Below are 25482 nucleotides of genomic sequence, written 5' to 3' on the forward strand. Positions count from 1 at the left end.
TTATTTATTCATATCTAAAACTTGTACCAAAATTTTCTCTTGACTTGATGAGTTACTTGAAAATGTCCTAGTTTCAGCACAGGAAACTTTATTGTCAAATAATGAGACCAATTTTTCATATTTAGCTTATGGAATCAGTAGCATTGCTTTACAGCAATGTTGATATGTATTCCATACATCTTACTTTTACTATGATTTGGATTTGGATTTGGATTTAATATGATTTGGAACTTCTACTCTTAGACTATGGATCTGAATTTCAGATACATTTTTTTACCCTGATAAATTCTACATTTCTCAAGTAAGCTGTTTTATAGAATGAATTTTTTGTATATAATGCAGTTTTCAAAGACTGAATAGTCATACAAATAAGCTCAGAAACATTAATTTCCTCTGTTACTTGTTAATTTATTTGAAGGTTTACTCCATTAGATTTCAATTCCTTAGTTATTAAAGGAAAGTTGTTAGGGAAATGTGAACAAACACTGTCTTTTTCATCACTAGTTACCTGTCAGTTTGGTTTGTGTACTATGTGAGGTAAGTAATACTGAATAATTAAATAATTTGAAAATCTTAATTACATATGATCATATGTAGTTCTCAGAGGGTGAAAAATTCAGATTTTTGAAATAAAGAGGAAACTGATAAACAGCAAAGAGGAATTTAGAATTACAATTAAGTGCTTGTTTACTGTTATTTCTGCATTTGCATCCCTGCTCTCCACTTATACTGTCCTTTTCTCATTCTTAGTACAATCACTTAACAACCTTGATGACAGTCCTATCCCATCTTCATTCATAACTTTAGTTTCAGGCTCATACTGTAGTTCATTTCCTTTCCAGTCAGCATCCTTGGGAACTGCAGCATCCATATTGATGATAATCCCAAGACCTCAGTTTTAAATTTCTTGATGTCCTCATTATAGCTACACTTTTAACTTGATGATCATTTGGAAACATTCTTCCTCTATATCTTACACTTTAATGATCACCTTTCTGAATGTCCTGAAACTGTATTTTGCTTGGGTTTATGACAGATTACCTCTATTTTTAACCTCAGTTATGCCCTGGTCATTATTATGATATCCTTTGATTTATCTCCAATAGTTTTCTTACCAATTCCCCAGAGTAGGTATTCCAAGTCATTCCCACTGTCTACAGGTCCTCAAATTTGTTTCCAGTCTCTTGCTCTCAATAAATGATTTTAATACCTACTTCATTAGAAATCAGTGTCATTTAATGGTGTTTTTATATATCCTTCAGTCAAATTTCAAAATTCTATATTTCTGTATCCGTTTCATTCTCCTTTTCTCAAGACAAAAAATAAAAAGATTTCCCTTTTCCTTTCAAGGCTTAAACTCTCTATTACCTCAATTGTATCCTCTTTCACACTTTCCAGAAACTAATATGTTTTATTTTTTGTCATTTATTTCATTTCTTCCTTCCTTCCTTCTTTCTTTCTTTCTTTCTTTCTTTCTTTCTTTCCTTCCTTCCTTCCTTCCTTCCTTCCTTCCTTCCTTCCTTTCTTTTGTTCCTACCTTCCTCTTTCTTTCTTTCTCTCTCCTTCAGCACTGGTTCCCTCCTCATTGTCTACTTGTCCTAGAATTAATCTTCCCTCCAATCTGTTATCCCAATCTAGCCATCTCCATCTATTTGCTATTTCCTTCTCTCATCTGCCAATATTCTAGAAAGAAAAGTCTTAATATCTTCTTCATTTTGCATCTGATTTCTGTTCCATTGCCTTAATATCCTCTTCATTTTGCAGTCTGATTTCTGTTCACAGCACTTCTCTACCATGCTTTCTCAGAATACCAAGTGATAAATATATTCCTTTCCCATGTTCCCACAGTATTTGGTTTTATAGTATTCTGCCTCATATTGGAGACATTCATATAAAAAGATTATTTCCCTTTATTAATAAGTATAGGTACCTTGAGGATAGACCTTGTCTTGTTTGCTTTTGTATTACCAGTTCCTTCTATATAATTAGTGTTCAACATGCTTGGGAAATTTAATTGAAATATAGTTCTAATTACATCTCCTGATCCATCTTTATACTTTTAAAATAATTTCAAATAAACTACCATTTTTTGTTCTATTGTCATTCAGGTCAATGACTTAGTTGTTTAAATGGAAGACAGATTCATGTTGAGTTCAAAATTTTATTATTCTCTTACAAGATTCTATAAGACTTATTTGCTTCTGAGTTCTCAGGAGAAAATATTCAATCTTATTACATTGATTATTTATTCTATAAGGACCATCTTTCTTCTTGTTCATTATTTTCTTTTTTGCACCTAATACATGTTTGGCAAAAAATACATAACTTCATAGCATATGCAAACTTGAAGAAGTTACTTTAAGTAGATTAATGTTCAGTGTTAGACAATTATATTAAAATGGTCAATGTTTGAGGTACTAATACCATTGTGAGTTTAATTTTGTAAATCCCTGAACTAGACTATTTATCTCAAAAATGTTCAGCATCTTAAGGAGAACTTGACAAAAGGGAGTATGAATAGATCAATACAAACCAGTGATCAGGATTGGCAAATCTTATTCAATAGAATATGATCTCCTAAAGGTAGACATCAGTGTTGTCTTTGTAACTGAAAAATAGAAAAGATGTAAGAGACTGGAGCAAATTCTTTTTTCTTCAGGGTCTAATGAGTATGGGATAACATAAACTTATAATATGATATGTGTATAACAAATTGGTGTTGAAAAGTAAATAAAGGTATAATTACATAGGCTTTAAATTTGTATGAACATAGCTGACCTATATAACATGGTTATATAAGTTTTCAATATAAATTATTTTCATATTATAATATTTAGATTCTTAAATGAATCTGTGAGTTCATCATTGTGGGTATAAAGGAATGAATGAAAAGATATATAAATGGTATTAAACTGTTCTTAACTAAAAATTATTTATTCCTATATACCAGCTAAGCATAGAGGATATAAATAGAAAAACTGAGATAGTCCCTGCTCTCACAGAGCTAGAGGAGTTCACATTCTAATTGAGAAAAGGAATACCTTTTTTTTTGGAAAAAAAAAAGGTCAGCAAAGAGAATGGAAAGGTCTGGAAGTACTAAGGATTAGTTCTGGTGTGGATGGCAAGATGTGGGCCCTTAGTCTTCATCAGATTGTTACATAATAGTCCCCAGATTCTGCAGGGAGTAAAGGTGGGGAAGATGGCAAAGTCTAGAGGAAATTAGGAAAACTAAATGGAAGGTCAGATAATAAGGTCTCATGGTTCTTCATCTAACAGGAAGGAATAGAATTAATAATTCCATCTCATACATGCTTAATGACTGATCAAGTAGTCTGTTTAGATCCTGAGTAACTGACCAGGGAAAAGGTGTCAAAGAGGTAAGGCAAGGAAGGTGACATCAAAACTTCCAGTCTTTAAAAGTCCTGTGACAACTAAATGAGCCCACCAAAGAAAAAAACATCAACAACCTTCAGACAATCCAGTCACTCACAAACTGAAATTGCTTAAAGATTGAAAGGTTTATATTTGTCATTATGTTGGTTGCTTCAGAGTTTAAGCCGAGGATCAGACTACACCATTCTTAATTCTTGTGGGAGACAGGAAAGATATTCTAAAATGTTTCTGTAGCAGGAGAAAATTGTCCTGTATACAAAACAACAGCCCAAGTTAGAGGGGAATTGGGAGGAGATTGAGGCTGCTCTGGAAAAAATTATAAAATTAATGAAATGTGCTAAAAGTGGACCCAAACATAGTGACCTTCTTTCTTCCTTTTGAATGGCAATTTTTCCAACTTACAAAATGCTCAAATCTTTTCCTAGAAGTTATTATATACCCAAGATCCTTTACTCCCATGTTCTACCTAAGGGACACACTGAATAAGATGTGCATGTTCAAGACCTCATTCTTCATATTTTGCAAACTGAATGCTAGCCACCAATTTATAATCCATTTTCATAAGGTCTTGCTCTCTATTAGACAAGTTAGGAAACAATCAAATAAACATTATTAATGAATAGTGTTTAAATTAAATGCTACATAATACAAACAGTACTGTGCCAGAGATCAGAAGGTCTGATTTTGACATCAACTTAATTATGTGACCTTGAATAGATCATTTCATCTTTCCAGGACTCAATTTTCTTATCTGTAAAATGAAAAAGTTGGATGAGATTAATTCTAAGATTGCTTTAAGCCTGTTCTAGGAATATTTGCATTTTAATAATGAAACTATTAAAAACCTACAAAGCTTTAAACTCAAAAGAATGAATCCCATTTTAAAAAGAGAATAATGTCGTGTAATGAAAAGAACAGTGGTGAAATTCTGTAGATTAGTCCTCTAATACCTATTTCTGACACTTACTAGCTAAGTGATTTGAAGTAGGACCTCATTTTGCTCATGGGTAAGAAAGGACTAATAATGCTTTCACCACTTACTCCATAGAATTGTTATGAAGAAAATTATCTTTAAATCTTAAGAGTGCTATAGTAGGGGCAGCTAGGTGGTACAGTGAATAGAGCACCGGCCCTGGAGTTAGGAGTACCTGAGTTCAAATCCAGCCTTAGACACTTAATAATTACCTAGCTGTGTGTGGCCTTGGGCAAGCCACTTAACCCCATTGCCTTGCAAAAAAACCTTCAAAAATAAGTGCTATAGTAACATGAGATTCTGCTATTGTTCTATCCATTGGCAATAACCCAGTTTTAAAATCTTGCTCAGTCCTGCATAGAAAATCAGTTGTGCCCAAATAATGCCCAAATAACATGAAAGAATTAATATAACTTTCCCAGATAGCTAAGATTGCTAACTATCCAGGAATGATTCTCAGCAAGGAGGGAAAAGATCAGTCTAATCCATCAATACTGTATGCATCTTCCCTGATGCTTTATATTATTTAAATATCTGAGTATAGATGGGATAAAAGTATTCAATTGTCCACTAGACACTGAAACTGAAAAGGTGAATCCAAAGTCCCCATGTATTGTAGGATGTGTTTCCAGAGGCAGTATCTTTGTGGGGAATAGGGCAAATAGGAGATCAATATATGGGATTAGAAATGAGAGACTGTCAAATCAGCTGTCCAGATTGGTTAATGCCTCACATGACCCATGACATCTAAGTAGGCTCAAATTATGATTTACCTTATTTCCAGTCCCTCTTTTGGAAATATTATATGATTAATCCCTCCTCTACCAGGTATAAAACTATAATCAATTCTACCACTGCTATATTGGATGGGTGAGGGATATCAATATTGCCCTATGGTTTCACTCACCATCCCTCACTATAATTTTGTAAATCACTACACCCTTGCTTGGCTTCCTTCCATTCCCCTAATTGTGTGGTCTCCCTTATTTAGAATGTCAGCTCCACCAGCACCAAGACTGCCATCAATTTAGTTCTTAAAGCTGCAGAGCAAAGTGCTTGGGACATGGGAAACTCTTGAACATTTTTCAAAATTCATTCATTCATGCTTACTTTCTTAAAGGTAAATATTTTTAAACAATAGACTGTATCTGATAACTAACAAAATAGCAAGTGTATATATCACCTTTTGCCACATTAATGTAGGGGAAGTTAAGAGAAGAAAGTACTATTTTTTTTAAATACAATAGGTTCTGGTTCATATAACTCAGGGAATTTTATATTGTAAAACCAAGATATGGACCAGAAAGTAAACTTTAATGTTTCACAGATGGAAAGACTATTTCCTTTAAAGTGGGAATCAATTCTTTTACTAGACTATATCTCATTCAAAATGTGCTAAACATTGGAAGAAGAGTAGGGATGTCTGGATAGATGATATTCTTCCCTTTGGTTAAGTGTATATATATGCATATGTTTTTCTTTCTTGGTGTGTATTGGTTCCCAGATTTAGGAGTGTTTTTTTCCCCTTTAAAATACCTTTTGGAGGATTTATTTTCATCTTCTGCCTGGAAAGGTTTTATGAAATCTGTTTATCAAATTGCAAAGCACTCTTGAACCACATTCAGCTCTCCCAGAAATGTCTTCTGTGTCCTGACTCCAAAGTGTCTGTGGAAGTGTAAATATTCAGTGCCTGAGGGTTCTATGTGCTGACAGCATTTGTTGGGTGCAGATTCATGCCCAACTTGGCTGCTGCCACCTGTCTATTCCAATTCCATTGCATAAAAATCTCAGCCCAGGTCCTGAGGAGCAGCGTCCTACTACTGACTTTCCTCAGATGGGCAGGACTCATTAACGTGCTATCAGTGGGAATGATTCCAGGTCAGCCTCTGTAGTACAAAGAACCCACTGTATGTCAGATTTGTCCAAGATGTATTCACATTATGCATGAATTTCCTGTTCAAGATGACTATTAATCAAACCAAGAGACCTATTTTCTTTAAACAAGCTCAGGGTTTCTATAAAGTCGACATTTAGGAGCTGGAATGAAGTCACTCTACAAGAACAGTAATGCATCATGCCTAAGGAGTCAGAAATAACAGTCTGTTCTGTGAAGTGAAATGATCTTTAATATAGCACCATAATACAGCTTCCTTTTGGTTTATGTCAGAGTAGATTCCAACTAATTTTCTTTAGAAGAAAACCATACTTATTTTGTTCACATCAGCATTTAGAAAGAACACTGCCTGGAGTTATGCATGAAGCCTTCCTGGCTTAATTCTAATACTGAGAATGGGGGAGGGGTGCAATAAAAGAATGGATTCAGCTGTGAGACAACTGGACAGAAGTTTTCTGCAGAAGTTTAATATAGCTTCAATTCAACATGCTTGTGAGTAAGTCTTACTAAATGTAGGATACTATTCAAAGTGCTGGTGAGAAAAAAGAAACAAAAATAAGTGAGCAGGTCCCTTCCCTCAAAGAACTTACCATCTGTTTAAGGGAAATTGCAAACAACTAGGGAGGTACAAAGGATTATACAAAATCCTTTAAAGGAAAGATATTTTCCAATGGAAACCCCTTCATGGAGAAGGGTTCTCTTGAGCAGAGAAGGATGGTTATGCTGACAAAAAGAAGAGATGAGAAGGCATATTTAAAATACAAAGAATGGTATGAGCAAAGGCAAGAACATGGAAAAGAATGGGAAATTCATATGAGAAAGTAAGTAGTCCAATTTAATTAGGTAAAGAACTCATGGAAGAAGAAGTTTGAAATCAATATAGAAAGAAGGGGAGAGAGAAACCTAGATTGTGATGGGACTTGGATAATAGTAGAAAGAATCTAAACATATATGATAATATGGAGCCTTTGAAGGGACTTGAGTAACGGAATAGGGTTATCATTTCTGTATGTCAAGGAGATAACTACCAACAGTGTGAAAGATGGATTGCAGGGAGATCTGATTTAAATGGGAATACTGATTAGGAACCACTGCAAAAGTCTAGGCTTGTCCTAGAATAATGACAGTGGGAATAGAAAGAAAGAGATGGAAGCAAAAGATTAATTATTTGAGAAATACAATCAGAAGGATTTGGCAGCAGATGGGTAGGAGAAAGAAAAGTCAAACTTTTCAAACTCAGAATTAATTTATCAGTTTTAGACATTATACATTTCTTTTCAACATATTACAAATTCAGTTCATCTCCTGATATGTAAACACAGCCATCTTTTCAAATAAACTGGGAACTGGCCCACCCATCTTGATTCAGACACATCACTACAGATTATTCTATCTTTCAAGATGGCTGCCAACTTCTGACAACTTGAAAAATGATTAATTATAATTAAAACCATCTTTTCAGATGAATTCCTCAATTGATAGAGAGGATTCTTTCAAGGTGCGAAACTAGCCAGGCAGTTTCTGGTTTAACATTTAATTTATTTTCTCTAAAGAACAAATGCTCCCTAATTGTTCATTCTTTTTACTGAAAATCTTGCTACATTAGATCATGTTACTGAAAGCAGAGTCAATATTTCATAAACTTTCAGACTCAAGGTTATTATAAACCAAATAAGGTTTTCCACATACTAGTCTGTAGAACAAGTTTTTAAATATCATAGAAAAGGAGGTTTTACACTCATAAACTAGGCACTATAGCCTTCTTAAAGGGACTAGGAAACTATTACTGCCTTCAAGGAACCAGGGGTGATCTTGACTCCATGTAAAGTGATTTACCTCTACTCTAGTCACTAAAGCTTTTTACTCATTGCTTTCTGGTCACTCAGTTGAGTCCATTTTTACAGGTTGAAAACATCTGAAGTTGCTTTGCAATGAGTGTTAGAGACCATAGATAAAAAGCTGAAATACTATTACTAATAAAACCCCGAGCTAATATTAGCTGACAGAAATGTACAGGTTGTCTCAAGTTTTTTTAAAAAAATGCTGCTGTCTTGACCTGTTCTATATGATATCTCATAGAATGTCAGCCAGAATTAAAGACATCCATTCTATCAAATAAAAATAGTGGACAGTCATCCAACCATTCATGATTCTAGTAGCAAATCCTTTGTTTTACTGTTATATTGATGCAATGCATGCAAAATAAAATTTGGATAGAAAAATAGATCTCACTTGGAAACGCCACTGTCAGGCCCCAAAAAATCAAAGTAAAGATGCTAAGAGACTGAATTGCAATCCTCCAGGCAAATTCTTGCCTCCAGATAAATTTTCTCAGGTTGAACCATGTGCTGTTTTGATAAATTTTTGAAATTTGAATTGAAGTCCCTTATCAGAAACTTACAAATGGGGTAGTATTCAACTGAAAACATTTCCACAAAACAGTAAATAAATATCTGAGGAAAACTATGGAAGTCCCCAAGAAAACAATTCATCAAATTTGTTTTTTCTGTTTTGTAGAGATGTATAAATTCGTAATTGAGATATTTATAGTAAAACATGAATAAGAAAAACAGATTAAGAAGTCCTGGAGAAGTAGCAGAATGTTCATTGATTATTCAAAGTAATAAATCACATTAATTAGCCTTTTTTTCCCCCTTGCAAATCAATGTATTTTGTTATTCATAAGGATCTTCTTGTCACATTAAATTATGTGTGAATCAAATATGGGTGTAAATGTGTGTAATATCTATATACATATAAGTAATAAGCATATATACATATATATATTACATGTGTACAAGAAATTATAAATGAGAACTCATTAATTTTTCCAGTTTCCCATCCCATTTTTTTTCCAGGATGTTATACACATTTTGAAATAAAAAAAATTAAGGATATGGCAGTATATATATGATTTTTCAATATTTAATCCCATATAAACTACCCACATGAAATCAAAGGATAACTCCTTAATAAAACTCCATATAGATAAGAAGAGAACTTACCTATTGGAAACTATTGGAAAGAGAATAAATTGTCTGGGGAAAAAAAAGGTCAGAGAATATTTCTGTTGTTGGATAAAAACCTAACTTACCTTATATTTAGTGATGGGGAGCAATCAATTAAGAGTATTATAAAACAAGAAATTTCCTGTATTCTCGTATATACATCCATATGTGTAAGCACACATCCTTCACATACCAGCAGAATATGTGCATGAGACAGGAATGTGTATCTTAGTGGGTGGTGATCTACATGTAGTTTGTTCCTTCTTGACCATTAGCCAGTATAACTGGGCAGTAAAAGGTTTTACATTGAAAAGAACTCCCTGACTCCAAAAGGCATTTCCTTTCACAGAAATATGGCATTTTCTTTTTATTCCCCAGTGATTCAGTGGGTTTTGCTTGTGTCTCCAAAATTGTGTTTTATCTCCTGAAAGAAACTGAAATTTCAGTTTCCCCCTTTCTGCCTTATAATTATTCTGGTTTATGGATAACAATCATACCAATAGAATTTTTCACCCCATAAACCAAAAATCTTCTACTGCTCTTAATTAGCATGGCACAATTGGAGTACACAAAGCCAAAGAGAAAATCTCCTTCTAATGAGGTCTGACAAAGACCCTGAAGGTCATATGTATATATGTGCATACGTGTGTGTATAAGCTTCAAAAATATGTATTCTCCAAAAGTCACTCTCATAAAGGAATATTTCAAGTCTAGGAAATATTTATTACTTCAAAAATTATTTTATGTGTGACAAAAATTTCTTTACATTAAGCAAATGTTGACTGTGGTTCAGCCTCAATTAAAAGTCCAAATATTGTTTTGTTTTGCATTGGGCAAGGAAGAGAGAGAGAAGAAAAACTTTAACATTCAAGAGGCAGACAAATAATTTTTTCTAAACAAACAAAGACTAATTGTGCTCATAAATGTAGGGTGCTCATAATTTAAGAGTGATGGTTTATATTCTGGGTAAATCTTATAAACAGGGTAGGCTGGTCAAGGCTATGGCTGTGTCCAATAAAAGACCCTGACTCAACAGACAAGGCCACCAATTGTTCTGTTTTGTATTATGGAAGCTTTGGCCAAGTTTACATTTCCAGCCAATGTTTCGCTCCTCATGTTTATGGCAGCACAAAGGAGGGACCTTGGGGAATTTCTCAAAAGGAAGTCCTAGTAGCAAGCATTGTCAGTGACAATGAACTTGGAGAACAGGGAAAATAAAAGGCAACATATGGAATGGAAAACACAAGTGTTGCCATGAAGCTTAACATCTGATTCTTATTGACTTGGCATTAGACTCTGAAACAGTATTCATGTAGATTTCAAAAGGGGAAATGTTTTCAAAATATATATTGATACATAGATTGTCAATTAGTGCTTCATCTCCCATTTGCCCAGCTATTTTAAAAGTATACTCTCTAGTTCAAAAGTTTTTTGAAGTTCTGTAGTTTCTGTCTGTGTGTGTTCATTTCTATAATTGACTACCAATAGTGTCCTTAGAAACTATTCTACTGTAATTAATAATTACTAATAGGAACAAAGTATTCATGATATCAATGCCTCAGGTTGAAAACACATTTTTAAAAACTTAATTGGGAGGTACAGAAACATAGATCAAATTGTTCTTTCATAGTTATTAGAAAATTAGAAAATATTTAGTCTAGTTGTTTTAGTGAGGTAGACATCTATATGCATGCCACAAATAGGGTTGGCATTGAAAAAAAAGTTTTTTGATGGAGATGGGAAGGGGAAGAAAAGGTAAAATGTTAAAGTAATTTTTTTAATGCACTACCATTTAATCCATCTCATAGCAACCCTTTCCTTTCTTTCAGCCCCGCTCCAATTACTATGTTTTCTGGTTACCCAAGGTTACCCAAGTAGTCCCTTCCAGGCTTTCTCTATTAGACAGTTCCACATGCTCTGGACCATCATCGAGTAAAATTTGACCTTCCCTCTAACTTTTTTCAGAGCCCTGCTGTGTGACTGAGCATATAATTTGAGAAACTAATTTGTATCAATTTGTTAATAATTTGCCATGGCTTTCTGCCTTGGTCTTCACTGCCTTAACCCAAAAGAATGAATAATTGGAATACCTCAAATACACCTCAAATGACAGTCCAGTGGGAGAGAAATTTCTGGACAGAAAAACTGTTTCTTGTCCCTCATATTAAACCATGTCACCAACTGCTTAATCCATCTCCACTTAGATGAAGTCTAAGGTTGAGAGGGCGCAAGCTTCTATGCACTTTAAAGTGGATATCTTGTTTGACCATTGTTCAGTCATGTCTAAATGTTGGGGGAAAGGACCCAGAAAGGTTCTAGGGACTCCCTTCTACCCACCCACCCCCTTCAAAGAAGATTGTGAGAAAACTCACAGAAGCAGCAATATGTTTCAGCCTTTATTACAAGTAGACGTCTGCAGAGTCAAGAAACATGAATTTAAGATACTTAACTAAGAGGGCAGCTAGGTGGCACAGTGGATAGAGCACTGGCCTTGGAATCAGGAAGACCTGAGTTCAAATCAACCTCAGACACTTAATAATTGCCCAGCTGTTTGATCTTAGGCAAGTCATTTAATCCCATTGCCTTAAATGAATATTTTTTTAAAAAGATAGTTGACTGACTATGGGAAGAAAGGGGATTACTCATAAAGAAAAATTTTGGACCTTAGTCAATTATCCATAGGCTAGGAAATTTTTCATTTGCAAAGTTCTCAAAGATGGAGTTTGAAAGGAAGGGAGGGGAGCTAGGAATTTAATTCTCTGTCTGTGACTTCTTTCCACACAAAGCTAGGTGATACAGTAGATAGAGCACTGTCCTAGGAGTCAGAAGGACATGAGTTCAAATCCAGACTCAGGCACTTGACACACTAGTTGTGTGACCTTGGGCAAGTTATTTAACTCTGATTGCCTTGCACTCAGGGACATCTCCAGTCATCCTGATTCATATATGGCCACTGGATCCAAATGACTCTGAAGGAAAAAGTAAGGCTGATGACTTAGCACAGCCCCACCCCCAATTCAAATCCATTCCATTTCTTGTCATGGCATCACCTCTCTGATGGCATGATGTTGTTCAATAAAGGACAAACATCAGATGCTATAAAATATCAATTAGCCCTTTCATTTCAAAGTCCAAGTTAAGCACTTCAGTTAATCCCATCACTGCTCTTTGTGACTTCATTTGGGATTTTCTTGGCAAAGACACTGGATTAGTTGGCCATTTTCTAAGGAAACTGAGGCAAAAAGGGTTAAGTGATTTGCCCAGGGTCACACAGCTTATAAGTATTTGAGGCTAGATTTGAACTCAGTTCTTCTGATTTCAGACCCAATGCTCTATGGATAGTTACAATTAACTGCCTCTGGTCTGTGTAGACATGGATATACACAACCCATTTGAATGAATGAGTCTCAAGAACATCAATATGGTAAAGCATCATTAGCACAGAATTACAGAGTAATGAGGACAGTCTAGGCTGAAGTTCACCTTTGAGAAATAAACCCTTTTCTTGTAGTGAAAAATCAAAAAAAATGACAGCTGCATTGTTTTAAATACTTAAAAGAACAAGATTTTCAATCAACATTTGGCACTGTGAAACAATTTACAAAGTCTCCAACTAGATACATTTTGGTAGCTGTCAGACTAAGTTATTGTGTGTGCTCAAAAATAATAAAATTGTATTTCTTTTTTAAATAGATCACAATTCAGACTAGCCTTCAGTGTTGGCACTAAATAAACACTTGATTGATTTTACCAACAATAGCCCATACTGCACTGTGAGCCTTTGAAAAGTGACAAAGAAACTAGCATTAATTCATGTTGTGAACCTAAAGTCAGAGAACAAGACTACAAAGCATTATACTTCATAAATTTATCAATAACAATTTATCTTTGCACTTCAAAACCTGAAGACCCAGGCCAGCTACTGGATGAATAATTCAGGACCTATTCACTAATAGCTGCTTTTTTTGTTCATGTAAATATAAATAACTTCAAGAATCTAGAGTGCAATTCTACTCCCTATCTGAATCTTTTGGTAGTTGGAACAAGTTAAAGTAGTTAAAAACCTTGTTTATCTTACTTGCTCTGAGAGCTCCCACCATCATTCATAGACCATACTAGGTACTTAGAAAAATATCTTATGGATGAATGAATGGACAAATGAATGAACAAAAGAACAAGCAAACAAATGAATGAATATGGGTACTATACAGAACAAGATGGCTGTAATAAAACCAATCTTATGATATTACATTCCAAGATTCTTTCTACCTTACTCATTACCTCAATCTATTGTACATTGTTCTTCATTTTTATCAAATGTGAAAATATTTGTGATAAAAAACTCAATGCAGTGCCCAACATGTAGAAGGCAACAGTTCTTTATACATTGTGATGCACAAAATAGAACATATTCTTCTCCATTATGCCTGTCTCTTAACTATACCTATATCCTCCATTTTAAACTATTTTTTCTATATATGTACCTGAACAAAGGTTATTCATCTAGCTCACTTGGCCAGTCATGACCCTACCAGCTGTGTCAACAAGCAGTCAAGTGAAATATCATGGAAAACCTTCCATAGAAACAACTACTGTAAACAGTGGTGAAGGGAAGTGACCAAATTGCTGATATGTACCAACAGCTGGTTGAAGCCCAAAGAAAACATCCAAATACTGGGGTTGTTTTTTAATTGTAGAAGCTGTCAGTTTATTCTTCTTCCAGTCACTGTCTACTCATCTTCCTTGGTGTTCTCCCAGAAAGTACCACCTGGCATAGAGATAAAATATATCCCTTTTTGTCAATTCAAATGGCTACAGATGATGGCTTAGCCAAAGCTGTCACTTGGGAGTTAAAAATGTGTATTCTTTACAAAAGTAATGAAGTAATGACAAGAACCTCTATCTTTACCAAACTTAAGAGGTACCATAGGCACCTGGGGTCCTTTCAAAGTACTAGAAATAGGTTAGCTGAAATGAATATCTATACATGCCCTAGTTTTGGGGGAGATTTCAAGGGAGGTCCCTAAAAAAATTCGACTAGCCAGAAAGTGCTATGGTTGTAGCTGTTCTTTTTATGTCTACAGTGTTTGTTTAAGTATAATTCTTTCCCTACCAAGGAATGACAAATGCTACCATACTTTGTTTTTAAATTTAGTCATTTTCCTATTTGAGGTAACTGTGTTCTCCTGGATCACTGTGACCTAAAAGAAGCTGTTCCTATGCTTGATGGTTACTCTTAGGGAGGATCATAGATTCATACATCTAGAACTGAGAAAAATCTTAAAGGATATCTAGTCCAAATCCCTTATTTTGCAAATGAGGAAACTAAGGCCTTGATTTGCCCTGGGTCCCAAAAATAGCAAATCACAGAGGTCCTACATCCCTTCTAACTTCAGTTATTTTCTCTCCATACTGGCTAATCTTTGCTGAGTGAAATTTTTAATAGCATGAGAACCTCTACTAGAAGAAAATGTTTAAAACCATAAATCTAAATTCCTTTCCTCAACTCTTTAGTGCTCTAGTATGTATAACCTCAGCACAGTCCCCATTTCCCCATCACATTCATACTAGCCCTATATTGAGAATTTTAGCAATGACTGAAAAGATTACATGGTCTCCAGTATTCTTATAAAGTTCTGATATCAGAGTTATATTTATCTGGAATGAAAAAATAGATCTAATACCAGTGAAACCTGAAGAAAATCTGATTTTAAGGCTGTGTATTATTTTCAATTTTCACCTTGAAGTCTGCCCTTCACAAGCCAGAGTCATTTTAGTTCACCCAAGTTGTATAAATAAAATTTATTCTTTTCGAAATCTTGTCAAAATTCCATCTCCCTACAACCCCTCCCAAAAAGAGTCTCCCATGGACTAATTTCCTTACTGTACCTTTGTAAGTAATAACTCATAGTGATTTAAAGTTTTCAAAATACTTTTCCCATAACTATCCTATGAGGTAATTAATGAAAATATTAATTTAAAAGATGGACTACATAATCTAGAAACTAGAAGATGATCCTTCTCTAACAAGCTGTTCACAGAAGTGAAATTAGCAAGTTTGAGAATGGTCAGATAATATATCAAATCTTACAAATGGTGTTCTCATGGTTTTAACTTCTTAAAGGTTATAATGATACTCATTATCATCTCAGATACATTTCAGAATTCTGTAGAAAGAATATTAGATGTTTCACATGATTGTACATGTATAAAACATATTGACTTGCTTGATGATGTTGATGTTTGTCCTTTGTTCTCAAAGAAGACCATGACAGGAAGGTGATGCCATGACATATGAATTGGATTTGAGTGATGGGGTGCTGTGCGAAGTCACCAACCTTATTTTCTCCTCTAGAGTCATCTGGGTCCAATGGCCAGTTATAAATCAGGATAAAGGGAGATAGTCCTGGAGGCAAAGAAATCAGGATTAAGTGACTTGCCCAAGGTCATACAGCTAGTAAGTGTTTGAGACCAAATTTGAGCTCAGGTCCTCCTGACTTTAGAACTTGTGCTTTATCCACTGCACCATCTAACTGTCCACATTGGATTGCTTACCATCTCGCAGAAGGGAGAAGAGCGGGAAGAAAGGAAAGAGAAATAGAATTTGGAAATCAAATTTTTTTCAAAAGTTTTTAAATGTTTAAACAAGTAATTGGGGCAAAAATATAAAAAATTATATTATTTTATGAAGAGAAAGAATATTACAGAAGTGGTAACAGGACTTGGATTCAAATCTTGAATCTGCTACTTTTAACCTGTGTGACTTTGGACAATTAATTTCAACTCTGAGGACCTTAGTTTCTTCTTCTGTAAAAAAGTAAGGAGATTGCACTAGGTGAGCTCTAAAGCTCCTTCCAATGTTAAATCTATGGTCATATGATTTAAATAGTTTCATCTGTTTTGAATAATCTATATGGGATATGGCCTGGAAAAAAAGAAAGGAATAGCTTGCAATATTCCTTCCAAGAATAAGATTCTAAAATATTTCCAATGGAAATTTGAGTAGACTATATAATTTTTATTATATATAAGATCATTTCTTTTAAGACCCAATTCAAATACTATCTTTTCCACAAATATTCAAGAAGTACTTTTGGTGTGGAAAATACTATGCTAGACCCTGGAGGTTGAGAGATAATAACCAATTAATATGGGGGGAGGAGAAGCCAGATTTTTTTCTTTCTATTTCCTCATTTAAAGTACAGCCTCTCAAGAGCATTTCTGATCCTGTCCAAAGAATTCTCCATCCCCCATACTTCCCTCAGATCATCTTATCTACTTGGAATTCTCATCCCACCATTGTTCATTGACTGAGTGAAGGATAGATCCTTTTGAATGGATTATCAGAGTGGAAGTGATCTTATTTGCTTGAAATGAATCTCTCTTTCTTCATAAATATTAACCAATCAGAGTTGATTTTCATCTGTCAAGAACACTCATTCTTAAAAGGACCTGAAAGCTTGAGCCGTTTTCATGATTCATCTTTGATTTACACAAGAAAGTCAAATGACCATCATTATATCAATGATCTTCTAGTTATTAATTAATAAAAGTGATAATTAGTTACTCAGAAATTATGTCTCTCAGACTTTTCAGACATTACACAATATGGTTCTTGCTTCCATGAGGCTAACAGTTTAATAGAAGGATAACATGGATGTAAAAAGTCTACACAATATAAAATACAAGATAGGTAACTAACTGGCCAGTACAGTGGATAGAGTATTGGACTCAGAGTCAGGAAAACTTAAATTCAAATTTGACCTCCACTAGCTATGTGATATTAAACAAATCATTTAATAGCTGCCTGCCTCAGTTTCCTTATCTGTAAAATGGGGATAATAATAACACCTACCTTGCAGGATTGTCGTGAAGATCAAATGAGATAATAACTGCAAAGCATTTGGCACAATGCTATCAATAAGCTATATTATTATAGGTGTTATATAAATATCAACTATCATCATCATCATTGTTGTCATTATTATTATAAGCAAGTCTGATTTGTGCAAGCAAAGTTCTTTGGAATGTGTGAGCTATTGGAACAGTTGAGAATTTCCTTACAGGAAAGTCAAAAGATCTAGGTTCAAAGGTAAGGCTGCTTCCAGCTGTGTGATCTTGGGTAAATCAATTAATTCACTTCTCTGATGCTTGGTTTCATTATTTGTAAAACTGATTAATTAAATAAGATAATCATGTTGAAGCTCAGGAATCTGATCCTTGCAATGCCTGAGGATGGAAGCCACTTTTGACTGGGGAGATCAAGTTAGTCTTCCTGGAGGAGACAGTATATGAGTTGAGTTTCAAAAAATAGACTCAGTTCAGGCATAGTAACATAGGCAACTATAGGACACTAATAGCTAGGCGAATACACCATGAGTTAAATGGTATGTCTGCAAGAGGTGGCTTACATAATTCAGACATTCACTGAAGATTTGATAAATGAATGAAGAATAAAGCAACTGGACTGCTCCAGAACAGACCTGATCAATATAATACATCATGAATATAATACATCATGATGAGTTCACTAGACTTAAAGTAATGTTGAAAAAAACAATGCCCAATTCTTCCATGCTATTATGTGTTCTCTGGTAGGAAACTACCACCCATGGAAAACGCCAAGTGTTTCATGGCTTCTTTATGTTTGTTTTGGGAGTATATGGTTGGTGGTGGTGGTGATAAAGGTGTGTCCTTATCTTTTTTTTTTAAGTACTAGCAATATTTTGCTAAGGAGGATTTAATGAAAACTTTTCAAGTCCTTAATTTTCTTTCAAGTTCCACCTTCTCCACAAACATTTCCTGAGCCCCCAAATACCAGTGTTTTTTCCCCCTCCTCCCACTAATTCATCATCTTTCCTAAGAAGAATTGCTTGGGGCCAGATCTCCTTATTAGTTAAATCCTCTCTAAATAATATTCAGGAAATCCCCAGGTATGCTTCACTTCACTTCCTTCTGTTCCTTCTAATTAAATCCTCCAAAGACTCTTAGCTAAGTTAACTGAAAGGTCTACCCTTACTCCCTAAACCCCTTCCCCAACTCACCCCTATCTCAGGTTCTGGAATCATAAGCTATAATCAAATACACTTTACCACAGTGCCTGAAAGAGATATGTCAATCTGCTCCACTAAACTGTGTTTTCTACAATAGAGTGTTAACTCCTTGAGACTAGGGATTATCTTTGGTTTTTTTATTTGTATGCTCAGGCACATTTGTAGGCTAAGTACAGATTGAGTGATCTTTTTGTCTATTAATTTATTTTAGGAACTTTGATTTCACCATTATGGTATGAATCCTATTCTAATAAACTGTGTGAAACCACTATTGAACCCCAATACAGTGCCAGTGTTTACTGACTATTATTAATAGTGACTAATTTATATGATGCTTTAAATTATAAAGTACTTTCCTAAACCTTCTGAGATGGGTAATATAAATATTCTTTACCCCATTTTATAGTTTAGGAAACTGAGGCAGAGAAAGGCTTGGGTGACTTGACTGGGGTCATGGAGTTTGTAAATGTTACAATTGTTTTTCAGGTCTTTAGACCTAAGGCTAGTGCTCTTTACACCACACTGCAATGTCATGTATTTCAAATATTAGAGAGTTCCCAACCATCACACTTGCTTATAAGCACTATATATTCTTCTCAACAACCCTTACCTACTGAAATCATGAAAACTGCAGCACCCTACTCATTAACTACAGCAGGAATAGTTTATTCTGTCAACAGAGGCAGCTAACACATCATTACCCTAAGAACAGTACTTTGATTCAATTGCTGTCAGAATAAAAACACCCTTGGTGTCATGAACTATTGGCCTGTGGTCTATGATTTTATTTCAATATCTCTAGAGAAGGATTATTTAGTGTTATAATGCTTGAGAATAAGGGCAAAGGAGTCTGGAGCACTGGGTCAGGTTGTAGGAAAAGTAGAGTGGTAATTTTGGAATCTCTAATAGTGTCTATACTGCACAACTAGCACCTTTGCCTCTCTCCTAATCTAATTGTCCTTTTCTCATACTTTTGTATTTCATTATGCAAAAGGAAAAGGAAGAAGAGGAGCAAGTGTTTTGACCCCAAAGAACCATCTCTCCTTTTTCTTTCCTTCATTTTTCTTCTACTATTGCCAGTATTATTCCTATGCAACTAAATTTTCCTTTATAACATTTGTTCTCAGATCATGTTTTTAAGGAACCAATTTAATGATGAAAAATACCTGTAGAATTGTGTAGAAAGTCTCCCTAGAGAGAAACTAGAATAGAAATGACAAACCATAGAAAATATGTCATTTTTCCCCTTTGGTAAGGGTGAAGGTAAGAGTGAAAATGGGGATAGGCCCCAGACCTTTGGACACATTCTAAACAAATTATTTAATAAACTTTATCTCAGTAATGCATCAGTTAATTCAGAGTCATGCAGTAGGAATAAGTTCCACAAACATTCATGATAATTCGATATTATTTGCTCACATAATGTGATATCAGGTATGAACATTTTTAAAAGACTATCTTGAAAAATGTATTTAGTCAATAACTATGAATTTGACCATTGACAACCAATTGTCTAAATTCTTGATCTCATCCTTTTCCATTCCATCTGAAAAGGGAAGCATAATAGTATGTTATTTGATGCTATCTGACAATCAGGTATCTATCACCTGTCAGAATCTAAGAGTGGTCCTGGGGGTCCATTATATGTGCATTTTAAATCAACTTAGAATATGCTCCACAGTGAGCTTCTTGAGCCAGAATCACCTGTATCCATACTGGAATTGTCATTTGTAAAGTCTCTCTACTTGTGAATTATTCTCTGGGTTTGTATCTTCTCTATATAATATGGCCATAAGCCAGAGGAGTCAGATACAACACTCCTGAATTATGCACCAGAATAAACTGTAGTTGGGAAATATTAACAAAATAAAAATATGATAAAACATAACATCAATGTGTGGTTTTCTAAATCAGCATAAGAACCCCAATGCACAGGCTTTTATTTGAATTTGACAACATGGCTGTGGTGAATTTGACCCATATCTTTTCATTCTTTTGCACCTACAAGAATGCAGGCACATAATACTTTCCCAATATATGGTGCATGATTTTTAGCGTTTAATCTAGAATAAACTACAGAACAACAAAAAGAGTTCTAAATTAATATGGTTCACTGGCATGGAGGAAGAGGTAATGATTTTGTTCTGCACTTAAGTTTCTGGACTTAACGTTTCTTAGAAAGAAATTTTATCAGCATTTCCTAACGATTCAGAATCAGCAAGTATTGTTGTAAGTTAATGTGTCTATTGTGACAGGCACACATAATGAAATCTATACTTCTTATTTCACCCAATGAAGTACATCTGAGTCTCTCTCATCCTATGTCTGGGCTTCATTCCATCCCTTACAGCTTTTTCTTGTATGATTTCTTTAACTCCAAACTGCTCTAATTCCCTTTTTAGTTATGCCCTGGCATGGACAAGGAATGCCAAAAAAGAAAACCCACATCACTGATGAAAAAAAGAATGGCTTACTTGGAAATGACCACTCTGGACTTGATCCTCAAGGATTAGGACTGGAGGAAGGAAAATACAAGATCATTATATTTCCTGCTAATCTCCATTACTAGTTTCACTGTTTTCTGGTCTGGCTTAAAAGGCTTCTCATTTAATTCTGCCAAATTCCTTAAAGGAAAAATGTTCAGCAGACTTCTGAATACATGCAGCCCAACATTACCTGTCATAATGAAATAATAGCCACCCAGCTCTAGATCCCAAGGTCAACACAATTTGACATTTCTTTGTTGTTTGGATCAAACTTGGTATTTTATTATTGTAGGGAACTCCCAGAGAGAAAACTCCCTCCATCAATGCCAATTGACAGTCTACAACTTAGTTTTCACTGAATGGTTGTAATTTGATAAAAGTCACATGGCTAATATGAGTAGTCAGAGGCAGGACTTGAAGCCAGGTAAACCTGAATGGAAGACCAGGCTGTTTCTCTTAAGATGGCACTTACTGTTACTATCATTTATTTTCTACACTGTAAAAAGAACTCTTAGAAATACATTTGGGTGTTAAATGATGGGCTATTGGAGGAAAAATTGTTTTGTGATAATGTTTGTCCTTCATTTTTGAAGAAGACCATGTCATCACAGAGGTGATGCCATGACAAGCATTCACTTTCTCCTCCAAAGCCATCTGGATCCACTAGCCAGATAGGAATCAGTACAACTGGAGATGTCCCTGGATGGGAAGGGTTAAATGATTTGCCCAAAGTTACAAGTGTCTGAGGCTGGATTGGAACTCCCCTCCTGACTACAAGGTCAGTGCTCTATCCACTGTGTCAGCTAGCTGGCCTTATTATCATTATCATTATTATTAGCTAACATTTATATATATAGGCATCCAAGTGACACAGTGGATAGGATGCTAGGACTGGAGTCAGGAAGACTGACCTCAGACACTTTCTAGTCATGTGAACCTGGACAAGTCACTTAACCTTGTTTGCCTCAGTTTCCTCATCTGTCGAATGAACTGTGGAAGGAAACAGCAAACTAGTTTAATATCTTTGCCAAATGGGGTCACAAAGAGTTAGATACAACTGAAAGGACTCAACAAAAACAACAAAACATTTATATAGAACTTTATGCTTTACCAAACATTTTATATATGTTATCTCACTTAATGCTTAAAATAACCCAGTGAGGCCATTCCATAAACATCTATTAAGCAACTATTGGAGCATGTAAATATTTCAGATTTAACCTTCAACAATTCAAAGGAATAGAAAAGGCATCCTTAGAATAGCAGAGCTATTTCTGGATCAGTTCTACTTGTTTTGATTTCCTCCCCTCTACTAATTCAAGGCTGCAGGTTTGCACCACTTATATCTATCACTGAGCCCACTGATGAAAGGAATTGGAATAAACCTCTATCATAAGTGTTCCATTAAGTAATCAACCTAATTTCCTCCTCTGTGTGTGCTCCTGTGAATGTGTGTTGGGGGAGGTTGGAATTAGGAGTTGGTACAATTTCAATTGAATTCACTGATGCCTAAATGTAGGTCTGCATGTACCTAGGTGATGGCAAAGTCAATGCTTTCAACCTGGTGCTATTTCAAATAAGTCAAGAGTTTCCATCTTACAAAATCATCAATCCTACACATCTTATGTGAAATTCCCACTTTTATATTCTTTTGAATTAAGGCATTGAAGGCCATTAGTCCAAATGAATATGTGTTCCTTTAGCTTAAAATAAAGCACAAATATATCAAAAATATAAAAAAATCAGATTTATTGGAAGAATGAAAGAGGGAAAGAATAAGTGCTCTATGAGAAATTAAATACACTAAACTATCACCAGTATCACCAGGGATAGGAACAGGACCTATGATTTCATTGGTATAAGGAAAAAGTCAGAGGAGGAAATCCCTCTACCTTTCCCTGCCACTTATAATCAGAGATAGTTGGTTTGAGTAGTGAAAGATTAAACTACTTGCCCAAGTTTCAATCCATATTGTTTTCAGAGCTGGTAGCAGCTAAGTGGTGCAGTGGGTAGAGAGTATCAGCTCTGGAGTCAGGAGGACCTCAGTTCAAATATGACCTCAGACACTGGAGACTTACTACCTGTGTGACTTTGGGCAAATCACTTAAGCCTGATTCCCTCTCTTCCAGGGTCATCTCCAGCTGTCCTGATCCATATCTGGACCCAGATTGCTCTGGGGTAGAAAGTGGAGCTGGTGACTTAGCATAGCACCCCTCCCTCAAATCTGATTCATGGACATGGTCATGGCATCACCTCCCTGATGTCATGATCTTCTTCCAGAACAAAGGACAAATAATTGTTTGAGCTGCAGAAGTCAAGCCCAAATCTCCCTGGCTTTGAATCTGGTTCTTTGTGCACTTTGCCAAGATGCTTGTCATGATATTTACCATGTATAGTGCTATATGTCTACTCTGACTATATGTCTACATATGATTTATGCAGTTGTTGAAAGAACAGTACTTTCATTCAATTGCTTCTATATTTAAAAAAGTAATAATACAGTAACTATTATGAAATATAGATTTCATTGAAGTTCAAAATGAAGTTTTTTTGAAACAACACATTTTAACTGAACAGTCTAATGAAGAGCATTATGGAATTGTGATTACAAAATAATGACTTTTTTTTAGTTCTGTAAAGCATTAACCTTACTTTTATAATCTCACCTTGTATAGAGCCTGATATCAAGAAAAGATTTCTTAATTTCAAAATATCATTTCTTTGTTCCTCTATCCCTGCCATGTAGTGTAAGCTCTTTCAGGGCAAAGACTGTATCTTTTTTATATATTTGTATGCCCAACATTTAATAAATGAATATTACTTGACTGATTACATTGACATTTTAATTTTAATCCCTAAATTTATCATTAATTTATTAAGCCTATCTCTGAGTCAAATGACACATAGGACAGATAAATTTTGATGGGTAACAGAACGTTTGGAGCATTACATATTTTCTGGTGGTCACCCCAAGAAACATAATAGTACCAGGGGCTAAAAATATTAGTTAATAAAAAAACAGAGATGTTGATTAAAGCAATTTTGTTCTCTAAGTTGGAGACCTTAAGCTCTCCCTTGTTTCCCAATTCTCACACTATACTGGGCTATACTACCCCTTTTGCCACACAACAGACCTTTTCCTGAAGTTCCTCTAAGATATCTAGCTAAAAAGTGGTTCCACTATTTTTTAGTGGGTTCCATCACTTTAGGATTTGTTTATAGACTTCATTCAAAGTTTTTTAGGGAAAAACCAAAAAAAAAATTTAAGAAATTATGAAAACAAACATCATTCTCCTCTTTCTTGATTTTCCATAGGCCTATTCCTATTCCTACCTACCTAGGAAGATTATAGTAGAAGTAATGCTGGACTAGGGAGAGGAACATCTAAACTCCAGGTCCAATTCTAATGCTCATATACTGTGTTTCTTGGGTGCTTGACTTCTCTGCTCTTAATTTATTTGTCCACCAAAAAAAAGAGAGCATTGAATTCTTTATTCTATTTTTTCTTCTTATGACTACTAAATGGAAAGACAAGTATGTGTTGTATCTTCTTTAGAAAAAAAAAAGAAACTGTTTGCCACTAAGAAGTGGGAAAGAAAATGTAATTCACATAGAATACAGATTCTCATCCAAAATAAATTGTCAAAGCTATTCAAGAACATTGTAAGTTAAAAAAAGGAAACTTAGGAGGAAACTAATCCTTGTCATCCAAATTCATAACAGGATAGGTCGAACATCCAAAAGCTGTGTACCTCTTGAAAGATATGAAGGAGCCAGCAATCTTCACATTTGTTAATATGGTCTTAGGGCAGGGGCCCAAATCCCAAGCAACCATTTTTCACTAGGGAGACCAGTTCTATGGAATGGAGCTGGATCATCACAAATCTGTCATCCCTAATGGGAAAACAGTCAAAGTTCTTTCTCTGCTAATAGATGGAAGAGAGGAGGGGGGCAATTAGTAGCCTCCAAGTACAAAATACACAGAGGCTAATTTCATATAAATAAATTAGGCAAAATCCAACAGAATGTATTATGAAACATCATAAATCATCATTGCTATCAAAATCTTCCTGCTCTATTTTAGCTAATTTTACCATATGTCTAAAAAGTAGAAACAAAATAAGAGTTCATGTGTCCTAAAAGTTATGATTGTGCAGTTGTTATGACTGTTGAGATCGTTTATTCTTGCATTAACTGAAGGTGAAATATTAAGTTCTCTCTCTCTCTCTCTCTCTCTCTCTCTCTCTCTCTCTCTCTCTCTCTCTCTGTGTGTGTGTGTGTGTGTGTGTGTGTGTGTGTGTGTAAATTGAAAAAAAGCATTGTTTATAGACTTCATTCAAAGTTTTTTAGGGAAAAACCAAAAAAAAAATTTAAGAAATTATGAAAACAAACATCATTCTCCTCTTTCTTGATTGTCCATAGGCCTATTCCTATTCCTACCTACCTAGGAAGATTATAGTAGAAGTAATGCTTCTAGGATCCTTCTTCCTCCTCTCATTTCTGAAACAAAGGGAAAGATCGTAGTGGAGAACTTCACTTACTGAATCTCAGCATCCCTGATTCCTTATAAACGCTTAGTTGATGAGATCCCCCAATCTCTTTTTACTTTATGCTCCAAACAAAGGAACAACAACAAAAAAAAAGAGCAAAATACAATCTATGAACAATATTCCAT

General features: G+C 34.9%; 1 protein-coding gene across 2 annotated transcripts in view; it reads left to right on the forward strand.

The window, feature by feature from the left end:
• Positions 1-25482, forward strand: part of FBXL7 (F-box and leucine rich repeat protein 7) — a 555926-nt gene that overhangs the window by 475272 nt on the left and 55172 nt on the right. Inside the window, exon 1 of one of the 2 annotated variants that reach the window (XM_074200905.1) lies at positions 1-25482. This exon is cut by the window's right edge and continues 4114 nt beyond it. The exons of the other annotated variant lie outside the window; for it this stretch is intronic. The gene's annotated coding sequence lies outside the window, so the exon portion shown is untranslated. 2 annotated transcript variants of the gene reach the window in all.

This window comes from Macrotis lagotis, chromosome X, assembly GCF_037893015.1.
Source record: "Macrotis lagotis isolate mMagLag1 chromosome X, bilby.v1.9.chrom.fasta, whole genome shotgun sequence".
NCBI classification, from domain to species: Eukaryota; Metazoa; Chordata; class Mammalia; order Peramelemorphia; family Peramelidae; genus Macrotis; species Macrotis lagotis.